This window comes from Danio rerio, chromosome 4 (genome assembly GCF_052040795.2).
Source record: "Danio rerio strain M-AB ecotype USA chromosome 4, GRCz13ab, whole genome shotgun sequence".
NCBI classification, from domain to species: Eukaryota; Metazoa; Chordata; class Actinopteri; order Cypriniformes; family Danionidae; genus Danio; species Danio rerio.
Window position 1 is genome coordinate 24627915 of NC_141024.2, and position 12748 is coordinate 24640662.

A 12748-nucleotide genomic window follows, 5' to 3' on the forward strand; every position below is an offset into this window, starting at 1 on the left:
GATATAATAAAGATTACTTAACACAGGCTCACTGTAAAAAAAATAAAAAATAAGAAAAAAAAAGCGCCTGTGGCAACATTTCTGCAAAATGATACAGCACGGCTTCATGCACATTTCACAACACTTTCAAATGAAGTAGAAATATATAGAGAGCGACTGAATGTTATAACCAGAAAATCATATCCTTCAAAAATTACATTGATGTTGATCTGAACTGAATCATAAAAAGTATAGATGCCTAGCAAACGGAACTTCTTTCACACTGCATTGTTTTCTTTGTAAAACTGCACAGTTTGAATTGCATAAAGTGCGATGTGTATAAAAAAACATTGATTTGATTTGTACGCAAGCCTAGATTTTAATAAGAGTTGTAACAAAAATCTTATAAGTAAATAGTAAACCTATATTGCAAATATTTCACATTGTTACAGCTTATTTTCCTTGAGTGTGCAAAACTGGCAATTTACATCACAAATGTGGTCCTAGTGTTGGTCTATTATTGATGATCATATTCAATTGGTCAAGTTTTCTCTTTTTTAAATTTGACAACACTCAAATTCATCTCCACACATGCATGACAACGGTGACGGAGGCCACAGGCTCAACCCCAAGGGGAATTGCACATTTCTTTCAGTCGTACCTCACAATGGAAGAAGGGTTTCTGTCTCTTCAGCTTGAAGGAAACATTCCTCTGGGTATGAGGCTGTCAACCTGACACTCATGTCTGGACTAGTTCATCTGCTCGGTGTGTATGCGTGTGTCTGAGCCGCACTAAAATAGCTCAAATCCTGCTATTTTCTGCTCTATTTTTGGAAGCAGCCACCCGGAATACATTTGAACAGTGTGTGTTTTCAATATGCAATCACTGTACGGACCGTTTACCAAATTCTGTGTGTATAAATATGCGTGTGTGGAGAGTAAAAAACAGGATAGGAAAAAATTGTTAAACCTAACATTTTTTTGAATAAATGGGTAAATAAATGTATAATTGGACACTAGATAGATAGATAGATAGATAGATAGATAGATAGATAGATAGATAGATAGATAGATAGATAGATAGATAGATAGATAGATAGATAGATAGATAGATAGATAGATAGATAGATAAGAGTCTAACAGTCTAAATGCTTATTTCTTAATATCAAAAAAACCCGCTATATACTAAGCCTATAGCTATAGGCTTTTGTGTGTGAGCGTGTGTGAAGGAGGTTAATGGCTTAGTCAGTGGTGTTTGACGATTAATGGACCTGTCAGGAGTGTATGTACTGTATGTGTGTGGACTTTTCTAGAAAGAATGGTAAAACGAGTGGACAAGTTCACCTATGGGCTTTGTGAACAGACAACCACACACATACACACTCACTGTGACACTACATCCTCTTCTCTTCCAGTAACATCTTATGTAACATAGGACACACACTTGCAAAAAGTTCCACTTCTCATTTTACACACAATCCAACTGCTGCAATTACCAAAATGAATCATGAATGCCACAGGTCATGACACTGCAACCGGAAGCTTCAGTTAACGCTTGTAATTTAATATCAGTTTAATATCGAACTCAAATGTAGTTACGGAAATAAAGATTGGTTGTTTGCTCACCTCTATGCCATTCCAAATTGATTTTTTTTTAAGGTTTCAAATTAAAACGTGACTCACCAAGACCTTGGGAGTCATTGGTGATGTTTAGTGACGTTGTACTTGACATCAAATCCTTCATGACAGATATTGCAATAATTTAAGTATTACATTTGTTAATATTATTGAAACAAACAACAACAACAAAAAAATTACTAAATAACCCGACAGGGGATAATTTAAACTCTAATAAAAGGCAAACAATAAATCAAGCAAAAGTAAAACAAAAAGGGCAAAAAAAAAAAAAAACTATAAACACGACTAGGCGTCTAAAAATCAAAACAGGAAGCACGACTAGAATCAAAAACAACCCAAAAAATGCTTCGGAATGTTTATGAAGAAACAAGGATTCGGAAATGTGAATGTTAATGTGAGGTGTATATGTAGTCTTAATAATCAGTCCATCATGAGCTACAGTGTGTGAAGAAAACACTGCTGGCACCACAATCACAAACTAAACATACTTGCTATAGTTCTTATTGTGAACAAAAGGCAAACCAAAATACAAAAATACAATTAAAAAACTGAAATACAATCTAATTAAAACCAAGCCATCATTAAACAAAACCAAAAAGAAACTTTTAAACTAAACAAAACAGACAAATAACTTAAATGGCAAACATAACTAAACGAAAACAAAATAACAAACCAGAACAATAAAACAAACAAACAAACAAACAAACAGAATAAAGCAATACAAAAAGGCAAAACAAAAAATGTAAGGTAAAACCAGACACAACAAAACAAGCTAAAAATCAAACCATAAAAAACTAAATAAAACGACAAATATCAAACATTTAAACCCAATAAAGTAGATACAAAAACAAATAATAAAAAAGCAATAAAATAAAATAAAAAACTAAATAAAATAAAAAACAATAAGATTAAATAAAAACAATAAAATAAAACAATAAAATAAAATAAAATAAAAAACAATAAAAAAAGGAAAAAAGAACAACAAATTAAAATTAAAAAACAATAAATAAATAAAATAAAATAGTGATGCCTGATGAATTATAAAAGCTGACATCTTGAAAAAAGAAGATTATAAAGGTTTGGAATGACATTGTGAGTACATTAAACAATTCAAATTCTGGGGTGAAATATCTCTATCTATACCTGAAAAAAAGGAAAAACTGTAATACGCTATCCATATGCTTTACATGTATTCTCTCTCATCGTTTGGCAAATCACCTTGCGTTTCTCCTTAAATAAGCTCAAAGCAGGTGAAACTGCGGTCTTTTCCCTTTTTTAAGTCTGTATGCATTTGACAGGCCTCACTGTGCTGTCTAACTGATTTAGCCATTAAGCTCTGAGTCACCGAATTCACACAAGTCACATTCACAGCTTCATCCTCCTCCCAGATCTCATGAATATTAATCCCCTGTGAGCTCATTAGCATGGCCACGCTGAGCTGCACTGCCATCTAGTGAGATACTTCCGCTCATGAATATTCAGAGCAAGGGGGGGCCCAGCGGTCGTTAGTGGAGAAAAACCACAGACAATAACCCAATCAGGGATGAGGGACAGGACTTTGTGTGCGAATGTGTAATTAAGCAGAGCATTCATGGTATTTCTGATTAGACGCACTTGCTTGTTTGCAAAAAAAAAAAAGATGTCTAAACTGGGCTGGATGAACAATAAATGCAAATATTTGAGTGAAATGCACAAACAAACACAAAATATGGGTCTGTTTTGCAGAGAGAGAAACATTACATGAGCTTTACATGTGAAAAATATTATATGAAACATTTTTTTAAACATTTTCATGTGGAAAAAGTGTTTATGAAATCACCTTTTCATGTTTCATGTATGTTCCATGTTTTCAACATGTCTTATATTGTTTATCAAACAGCCTTTTTTACCAGTGCCAAAACATTTCCATAAACAAAATGTTTACATATTAATACTCCAACCACATATTTGATTAATGTGTGCTCCCTGAGTGATTTTAACATGTAAAGCTCATGTGATTTTTCAACTGTGCCTACAATTAAACTAAACAAAATGTGTTTATGTGATCACTTTTTTTTTCCACATGAAAACATACAACAAATGGAAAAGAAATAATGATAATTTCCAAAACACATTTTTTTTACAGTTTTGCATGTGCTCTGTAAATGATTTTGTGATTGTGAAGCTCAATCGTTTCATGAAAAAATAAACAAATAAAAAATAATAATAACAAAGCACTCCCCCCAAAAACAACAACAAAAAAGCTACAACTAACAAACAAACAAACTATAAAACTAAACCACATTTTAATTGTTTTACTAGTGACAAAAAAGAACCAAATATATGTTTGACAAACTTGAAACAACAAAAAAAGCAAAGCAAAAAAAACAAAAAACATAAAATAAAATAATAAAAAAAACAAGACAAACAAAACAGCAAATATATAGATAAAAACCTAAAACAAGACAAAACATTAAAAAAATACAAAAACATAAAAATAGTGATGGATCTGATTGTGAGAAAAAGTGAAAAAAAAAACACAATCAAAAGTATTAGTGACAAAATTCTAAATTCATGTGTGCTCTGTGAGTTATTTTAACATGTAAAGCTCATGTGACTTTTACACCTGTAAAAAACTAAAATAGACAAAATGTGTTTACTTGACCACTTTTCCACATAAAAAAACAAAACAAATAGATAAGAAATAATAGTAATTTCCCTGAAACATTTATTCAAATATTTTAAAACATATTTATACTGTTTTGCATTTGCTCGTGAGTTATTTAAACATGTGAATCTCATGTACTGCTAATTTTTGTTTAAAAAAAAATTGAAACAAATAAAAAATCTAATAACAAAACAAAATAACACCCCCACCCCCAAAAAACAAAACAAAATTATAAAACAAAAATATAAACCAAGGCAAATTTAGATTGTTTTCATTGTGACAAGAAAACAAACCAAATGTATGTTTGACAAAACCAAATATACATAAATAAAAGCGAAACAAAACAAAAGTGAAACAAATGAAACAAAACAAAACAAAATTAAACAAAACAAAACAAAACAAAACAAAACAAAGCAAAGCAAAGCAAAGCAAAACAGAATACAAAACAAAACATGAAAAATCTAGAAAACACAAGGTAAAACCAAACTAAACAAAAACACACACAAAAAAAACAAATATATAGACATAAAACAGACCTAAGACAAGACAAAGCATGAAAAAATGCACAAAAAATCATCTAATTAGTGACTGATCTGATTGTGAGTAAAGAAAACACCCACACACCCACACCCACACCCACACACACACACACACACACACACACACACACACACACACACACACACAATGAAAAGCAATTTCTGTGTATAATGTGATTTTAACTTATTTGACTTTCATGTGGTTTTCTTGTAAATGTTTTGGGATTTTTTAAACCGATAATAACAACACAAAATGTTCTTGTTTTTAGGATGAATGTGGTATTTTCAGAGTCCCCCTATTTTCTGTGTAAATCTACATTGCGTATATGTGAGGCTTTCTGAAATGTTCCACCGGCTGCTGGGGGCCAGCAGCGTTTCTGTGCGCGTACGTAATGTTAGACAGCTGTTTCTGGATCCAGAACATCTGTGAGGTATTAGGATTGTGAGTAACAGTAGGGCAGCACTCCAAGCCCTCACGCCTCATATCATTCAGCCTACACTGGGCCTCACGGTGGAGCTCGTCCAGGAGACTCCCCCCTGTCCATAGAGATGGGGGTCCCGTGGCGAAGCTCGTTCAGGGGGCTGCCTAGCAAACCTTTCACAAGGCCTCACCTCAGGTACCTCATTCAGGCAATCTTCAATGGAAACAAACACTAGCCGACTATTGTGAAACGAAACAATGGTCATGAAAAGGCAAGTTGAGAAAGAATTTGCCTCAGTAACTCATATAATTGCATTCATTTCTGCAGATATACATTTGATATTTAGAACTCTTTGATATTTGATATTTAGACTCTTATCTATCTATCTATCTATCTATCTATCTATCTATCTATCTATCTATCTATCTATCTATCTATCTATCTATCTATCTATCTATCTATCTATCTATCTATCTATCTATCTATCTATCTATCTATCTATCTAAACTTGTATTTTAATATAATAATAAAATACAAGTCTTAATATAATAAAAGTCTTTTTTTGGTTCATAAACAGAGTATGATAAAAAAACAAACTGCTTAAACTACTGCATCAGGAGTGTTATTTTTTTCTTAAATGTGTTAAATATATTTAGTATTAAATTATTATATTACTATTATTATAATACAATTATTAAATTAATGATAAATCTATTTGAATATGTCTATATACACTGTATACACCCACACACCCACACACACACCCACACACACACACACACACACACACACACACACACACACACACACACACACACACACACACACACACACACACACATATATATATATATATATATATATATATATATGAAAAAACAAGATACAATGACACTAAATAAAACAAACAAAGACAGCAAATATATACATAAAAAACAGACCTAAAACAAGACAAAAAGTGAAAACAATTTAGAAATTGATCTGATTGTGAGAAAAACACACACACAAAAAAAAACAAACAATCAAAAGCAAACTCAAGAAGCTCGAGTTGAATTTTCTGAAAATGTTTGGGGACTTTTTTTAAACAGAGATAATAAAGGTCCAGAATGTTTTTAGGTGCAACATTGTGTTTACAGATTTCCCTTTATTTAAAAAAAAAAAATTACAAATTTAGTATAGTATAGTATAGTATAGTATAGTATAGTATAGTATAGTATAGTATAGACCATTTCAATGTGATCATGTCATTGGTCCATGAACATATCCTGCTTGTCATCAAACTATTTCATAACTGTAACAAAAGGCAATTCAATCACAACTTAATGGTAAAACCGCTATCATAACATTATTTATCAACATTTGGCTCTTTTTGGATTTTTGGAAGTTATAGAAATTAAACATGTAAGACAGGAAATACATTGGGACTATTGTTTTTTTTTTTTTTACATCCCTCAACATGGAATATATATATATATATATATATATATATATATATATATATATATATATATATATATATATATATATATATATATATATATATATATATATATATGTGTATATATATATATATATATATATATATATATATATATATATATATATATATATATATATATATATATATATATATATATATATATATATATATATATATATATATATATATAACTATATTTTAACAACAGTAAAACCTAAGTACATTCTAAGACCTACCAGCTTCGAGAGCAACGTTTTGTCAGCCGTACGATCGATACCAAGGTAAACCGAGAACAGTAGGTCTATCTATTCTCATCTACGTCAAATTAAATATGCCATCTAGCCTGACTAAGCTCTACGCAGTACTACTTACTTCACAATACGACCATTAAAACATGTTCTGTATGAGGCCTAATAATCGATCAAGAAAAAAACTGAGAACAAAAGAGAAAACAGGCCCATTCATGTTCACAAAATACATCAATTCAATAAAGAAGAAACCACCTGAATACTTGTATTAATCCTTGAGGGCTTATATTTGCCATATTTCTTTTTTCATAATGTTTCTTTCTTTCTTTTTCCCTCAGAGCTGGATTATAAATAGTGTTGATTGACAGCTCTGGTTGGATGGTAATTAGAGCGGTTGCCGGGGTGAAGGGGGCGGGTCAGTCTCTGTGGTGATAATGAGGCCGGGTCCCACACGGCGGCCATGACGGCTCGGTAACTGCTCTCTTGCGCTGCCATTCCGGCTCCCATAATTATCGGTTGTTTTCTCTATGAGAACATAATCGCCACAGAGAGATGCAATTAGCTGACAACCGATTCCGCCTCTACCCCCCTAAATCTTCCTTTCGAGCCCCCCCATTGCGGTTAAGACCCCCGGTACCGGAAAAAAAAAAAAAAAAAATAGGAGAAAGAAATGGTTTTGATGCAGCTAGTCAGTCATTCGGCATGAGGGAATCAGTGATTGCACACAGGAGCTAATTATACAGTCACACGCGCTTTTATGCCACCCTTTCTTTCACTTCGCTTTCTCTTTGTTATGCCATGGATATGGAAAAGAGAGGATGAAAAGAGAGATTAGAGTATGTTTCTGCATCTAAACGGAGGGATGTTTTTTATTTTTTTGGGTGGAAGCCCATAGGAAAGAAGAAGAACACTTAGGAGATCTATTTAACTCTGTTGTTCTGCTGTTTGGAAATGACAAGGCCCCGAATGTACTTGAAGTTAAACTTTTAGGCTTTAACTTTTAATAGCCGTTTGAGATTTGATTGTGAATTCAAGTTTGGATGTTTTCCTTTGTGTTCAACATTTACTTTTATCTGATAACAGGCTCGAAACAGGGATTTTAAAAGTACTTTTATTATATTTCTTTTACAAACTGAGAGAGATTTCGAAAAATAAATATAATATAATATAATATAATAAAATAAAATATAATATAAAAATATAATATAATAATATAATATAATATAATATAATATAATATAATATAATATAATATAAAATAATATAATATAATATAATATAATATAATATAATATAATATAATATAATATAATATGATATGATATAATATAATATAATATAATATAATATAATATAATATAATATAATATAATATAATATAAAAACCATGCAAACACTGGGAGAACATGCAAACTCCACACAGAAATGCCAACTGACTCAAAATGTAATTTCCCCTTAGGCCCGAAACATATTTCATACAGCGATGTTTAAAAGCATTTATAATTTATATATACATACATACAAATGTATACAGTGCTTCCCTCATGTAGACCTTAAAAGGAAGGGCCGCCCTTGTAAATTAACGTTCGCTCAAGTTTATTTAGTGACACGTTTTTTTTTTTGTTTTTTTTTTCGCTTACTATCATTATTTTACACTATTTTGTATCCGTTTAATATAACCAAACATCCTCGTTCGATTAAGTAATGAAAAATCCTCTCATTTACCCTTTTCGTTCTGGGTGCGTGAACTATCAACACTCCCACAGACAGTTTCACATGCACTGCAGATCCACAGAGGTGCCTTTTTGGCACTTAAAAAAATTAGTCTGGCCGGCTTTCTAAATCCCAAAGTTTGAGATTCGGTTTTTGCTTTCTAAAGCTGTCATTCGGTAATTGTATGTGTTTTTTTTATTAACTTGTAACTTAAACATACTTTCGCTAGGCTTTCCAGCTGATTACGTATGCATAGTTGCGAGAGCGGGAGAAATATTCAATTAATCATTCTTGAATCTAAATGACTCAGAAAAACTATATACTCGAAGAGCACAAAACGACTGGTCTAAACTGGCTGCAAAATATATGTACACCATTAGTGATAGGTAATCAACACATTTGCCTTATTTAAATAATTTAAATGGTATGTTTAAATCCACCTACCATTGCACTATATAGATGTACAAACAAAGCAAATTTTCCATTATCATTTTTACAAACACACCAACAGTTCCCTTTTCCTCTCATTTCCTACACTCTGTATCTCCAGTTCATTTCCTCTCACTCCTGAGAGGTTTTGTGTTATCTTTGTGAATTTCACCATGTTCTTTTACACTTCATCTGCATATAAACTCACACTAAAATTGCTGTGAACGCAAGCACTCAGATACACATGACTTTTGGCATAGAGGTAAACAATGATGTAATTGTGGGTGTGGTACACAAGAAAGAAGTTGGGGGATTTGATCAAGAATATTTAGCAAATTAAACCCATATGCAACCCATATGAAGAACACATGCCTATTACATCATTGTGTTCCTTGAAATCTGAGAGTGAAAGTTTTTTTTTTTTTTTGTGGTCTTAGAAATGTTTTTTAGAACAATGAAGCAATTTCCTAGATGCCATGTGAGGGCTGGTAATAGAATTGGTTTGCTTTTATCATTTGACATGAACATGCACATTCAGTTTTATAGAATTCAAGAAAAGTCAAATACAAACTATATAATTTTTTTAAGACTTTGAAACAAATATCAAAAACACACTTTCCAGAAAAGTTGACTTCACTTAGTAAACACCTTCAAACTACCATTGGTCCCTGAACATTATATAACAGATGGTTGTGGCGTTCATGAGGTAATATGTATGCAAAGTTATTTTAGTTGTATGTTTATCATTTACACACTCATCCAAATGCCATGGTATACCTCTGCTCAAGTATTTCAGTCATCTTTTTTCTTCTGAACTAAAAACGAACAATAACTTTTGTTGCGAGTACGTCAGGGCTTTAACTTTGTAGTCAGTTGTTGAGTTTTGAGAAAAAAAAAAAGTCCATTGAATGTCATATTTTGTCATGTCATATTCATTCATTTTACTGCAACGTCCACAGCATTTTCCCTAGGTGACATATTTTTTCCTTTTTGCGAGTGCCCTTGAAATCACGCAAGGCTGTCTGTCAATCAGCCAGTTGCCGGCGGTAACCCACGGTGCATTGCTGTAACGACAGAGAGGGTGGCGAACTCTGGCAGTGGCTTTGAGTATCTGTGTGCCGCCCTGAGGAAGAAAGCTCCTCTGCAGATGAGACGTGACAATTTATTCTTAACAGAATTCCCGATGAAAAATAGGTGTAGCTATTTCAGGATCAGCAGTTTATCAAAAAATTCTCAGCCGCTCTCTCTTGCTCTTTCGATGTGTCGTCTCATAGCCTTGGGGCTGGGTTTAATGGCCCTCAGTCACAGATCTTTTCCAGCCTTAACTCGGCACCCTTGACTCTCTGAGAACACCTTTCCCTCTTTTATTTCTCCCTCTCTCTTTCTGTCATCTCGGCCTCCTCTCGTAATCAAAAATTTAGAAAAGACTGTCTTAAAATCTGAACAGTTTGCTTGATTCTCTTGAAAACCACACTATGCACCTCTTCTTTATATTGGACAATGCTTCAGGAACAGCATCTGTATTAGGCCTTGAAACATACTAAAATGCTGTTTGGGGTTCTTAGTAATCCTAGTGGGATTGGATGGCACTAACAAGTATACCAATAGATTTATCATCAGTTGTTGGTATGCTTTTTGATGTCAGGAGATTGAAATTTAGTCAGACAGCTCCTACTGAAAGGCCATTATATTCTCCCTGCTGAACCTTACCCTTATTGATGCTACAGCACCAGTGAAAATCTTTACGTTTTTACAAAACCCACACTGAATTAATTTGGGATTGGTGATTCTGGAATGGGAACCAGTCTGCCACTTTAGGCCAGGCATTCATTCATATAGCACTCATAGGCTGATATTTTCTCTCTCCTAATCCTCACTTCCATCCGGGTCACGGCACCAATTGAACACATACTCAAGGGGCTCAGAAAGAAATATGAATCAAAGATTTTGGCATGGGGGCAGATACACTAAGAATGGAGCAAAAACAGCCTATAGTATCAATTTGCAGTGTACTTCTTAATTTCAGGGGAGAAAAATTTACACATATTGATTGTACTGGATGGCCATAGCATTCTTCCCACTAAACTTCACTCTCATCCAAGTTACAGGACCAGTAAAACCCACACTAAGTAAGCTTCAAACTGGTGATTCTTGCCTGGGAGGCAGGCTCACTAGCAAGTACACCTCTTTAGGCTAGGCAAAGTGAGCTTTATTTACAAAGCTTCTACAAGTTTGTTATTACCCTCATTCTCCTAATCCTCACCCCATCTGGGTCACGGCACCAACGAAACCCATACAGTTGTACTCAACTGACCCCAAAAGTGATCTGAATTGGAGATTTTTGCATGGGTAGACACACCAAGATGGCTGCTCCTACTAGTTACACTACTCCAGCTAGTTACTAGTATACTCTCACATCCCTTTACCAGACTCCAATCTAGGTCACGGCACCAATGGAACCCAACCCATGAGGTTGTACTCAACTGACTCCAAGAGGGATCTGAATCTGAGATTTTTGCATGGGTGGCAGAAACACTAAGAACATCGCTCCTAGTTACACTACTCCAGCTAGTTGCTAGAATACACTAACACCCCTATACCAGACTCCCATCTAGGTCACGTCACCAATGGAACTCATGTGGTTCTACTCAACTGACTCCAAGAGAGATCTGAATTGGAGATTTTTGCATGTGTGGCAGAAACACAAAGACGGCCGCTCCTACTAGTTACACTACATCAGCTAGTTACTAGTATAGACTCAATCCCCTAAACCAGACTCCCATGTAGGTCACAACATTAATATAACCTCTGCGATTTTAATCAGCCCATGTCAAGTGGGATTCAAACCAGTGTTTCTGGCTTGGGAGAGGTTGCACTAATGAGAATACAAATGAACGCAGTGCTTAATGTCAGTCTTTAGTGTGCTGAAATAGAAGTTTTATGTGCACATCTCTAACAGTCTGTTTCACTTAAACCCCTAAACCTCACTCCTATCTCAGTGACAGCAGTAATGTATCCCCCTTCCGGCTCAACTCGACCCACTCAAAATGGGATTCAAACCAGTGATTCCAGCATGGGAGGCGGGTGCACTAACAAGGTGGCTAGCATCTGTTACTAGTGTGCCTCTTCATATGGGGGTTTACTGAGGTTTGGTGTTTATAAGAATATGAGGTTTAATCACATAGCTCTCACTAGCTGCTCTTTGTTACACTAGATTTTTCCTAAACCCGTTGTAAACAAATGACTGATTAATGTCTGCACTGTCAGTCTTGTCCAAAATCCAAGGTGATATTTTCAGACTAGGTCATGCTAAAGTCAAGCTAAGCATGATCCCAAACTACAAACACAAAACAGAAAAAAATCAATACAGTGGGCATAAATATTACCCAGCAAGATTTTTTTTATTTTTAAAAGATAGATGTTTAAAAGAAAGATAGATGTCTAATTTACATTTAAACATAGTCGTCTTGGCTAAAACACGTTGAAAATCTAAAAGATGCCTAAAAATAGGCCAAAACTAGACTAGTCATGAAATAAACAGAAATGAATGACTACACATATAAAATCTGTCTAATCCATCTATTTGACTACTAGTCTAGTTTTGGACTGTTCTTACATGTCTATTAGATTTTCACTGACAGCCCAAGTTTAGC

General features: G+C 33.8%; 1 protein-coding gene across 25 annotated transcripts in view; it reads right to left on the reverse strand.

The window, feature by feature from the left end:
• The window catches only part of celf2 (cugbp, Elav-like family member 2), a 439402-nt gene that overhangs the window by 178793 nt on the left and 247861 nt on the right, over window positions 1-12748 (reverse strand). The gene's annotated exons all lie outside the window — the stretch shown is intronic.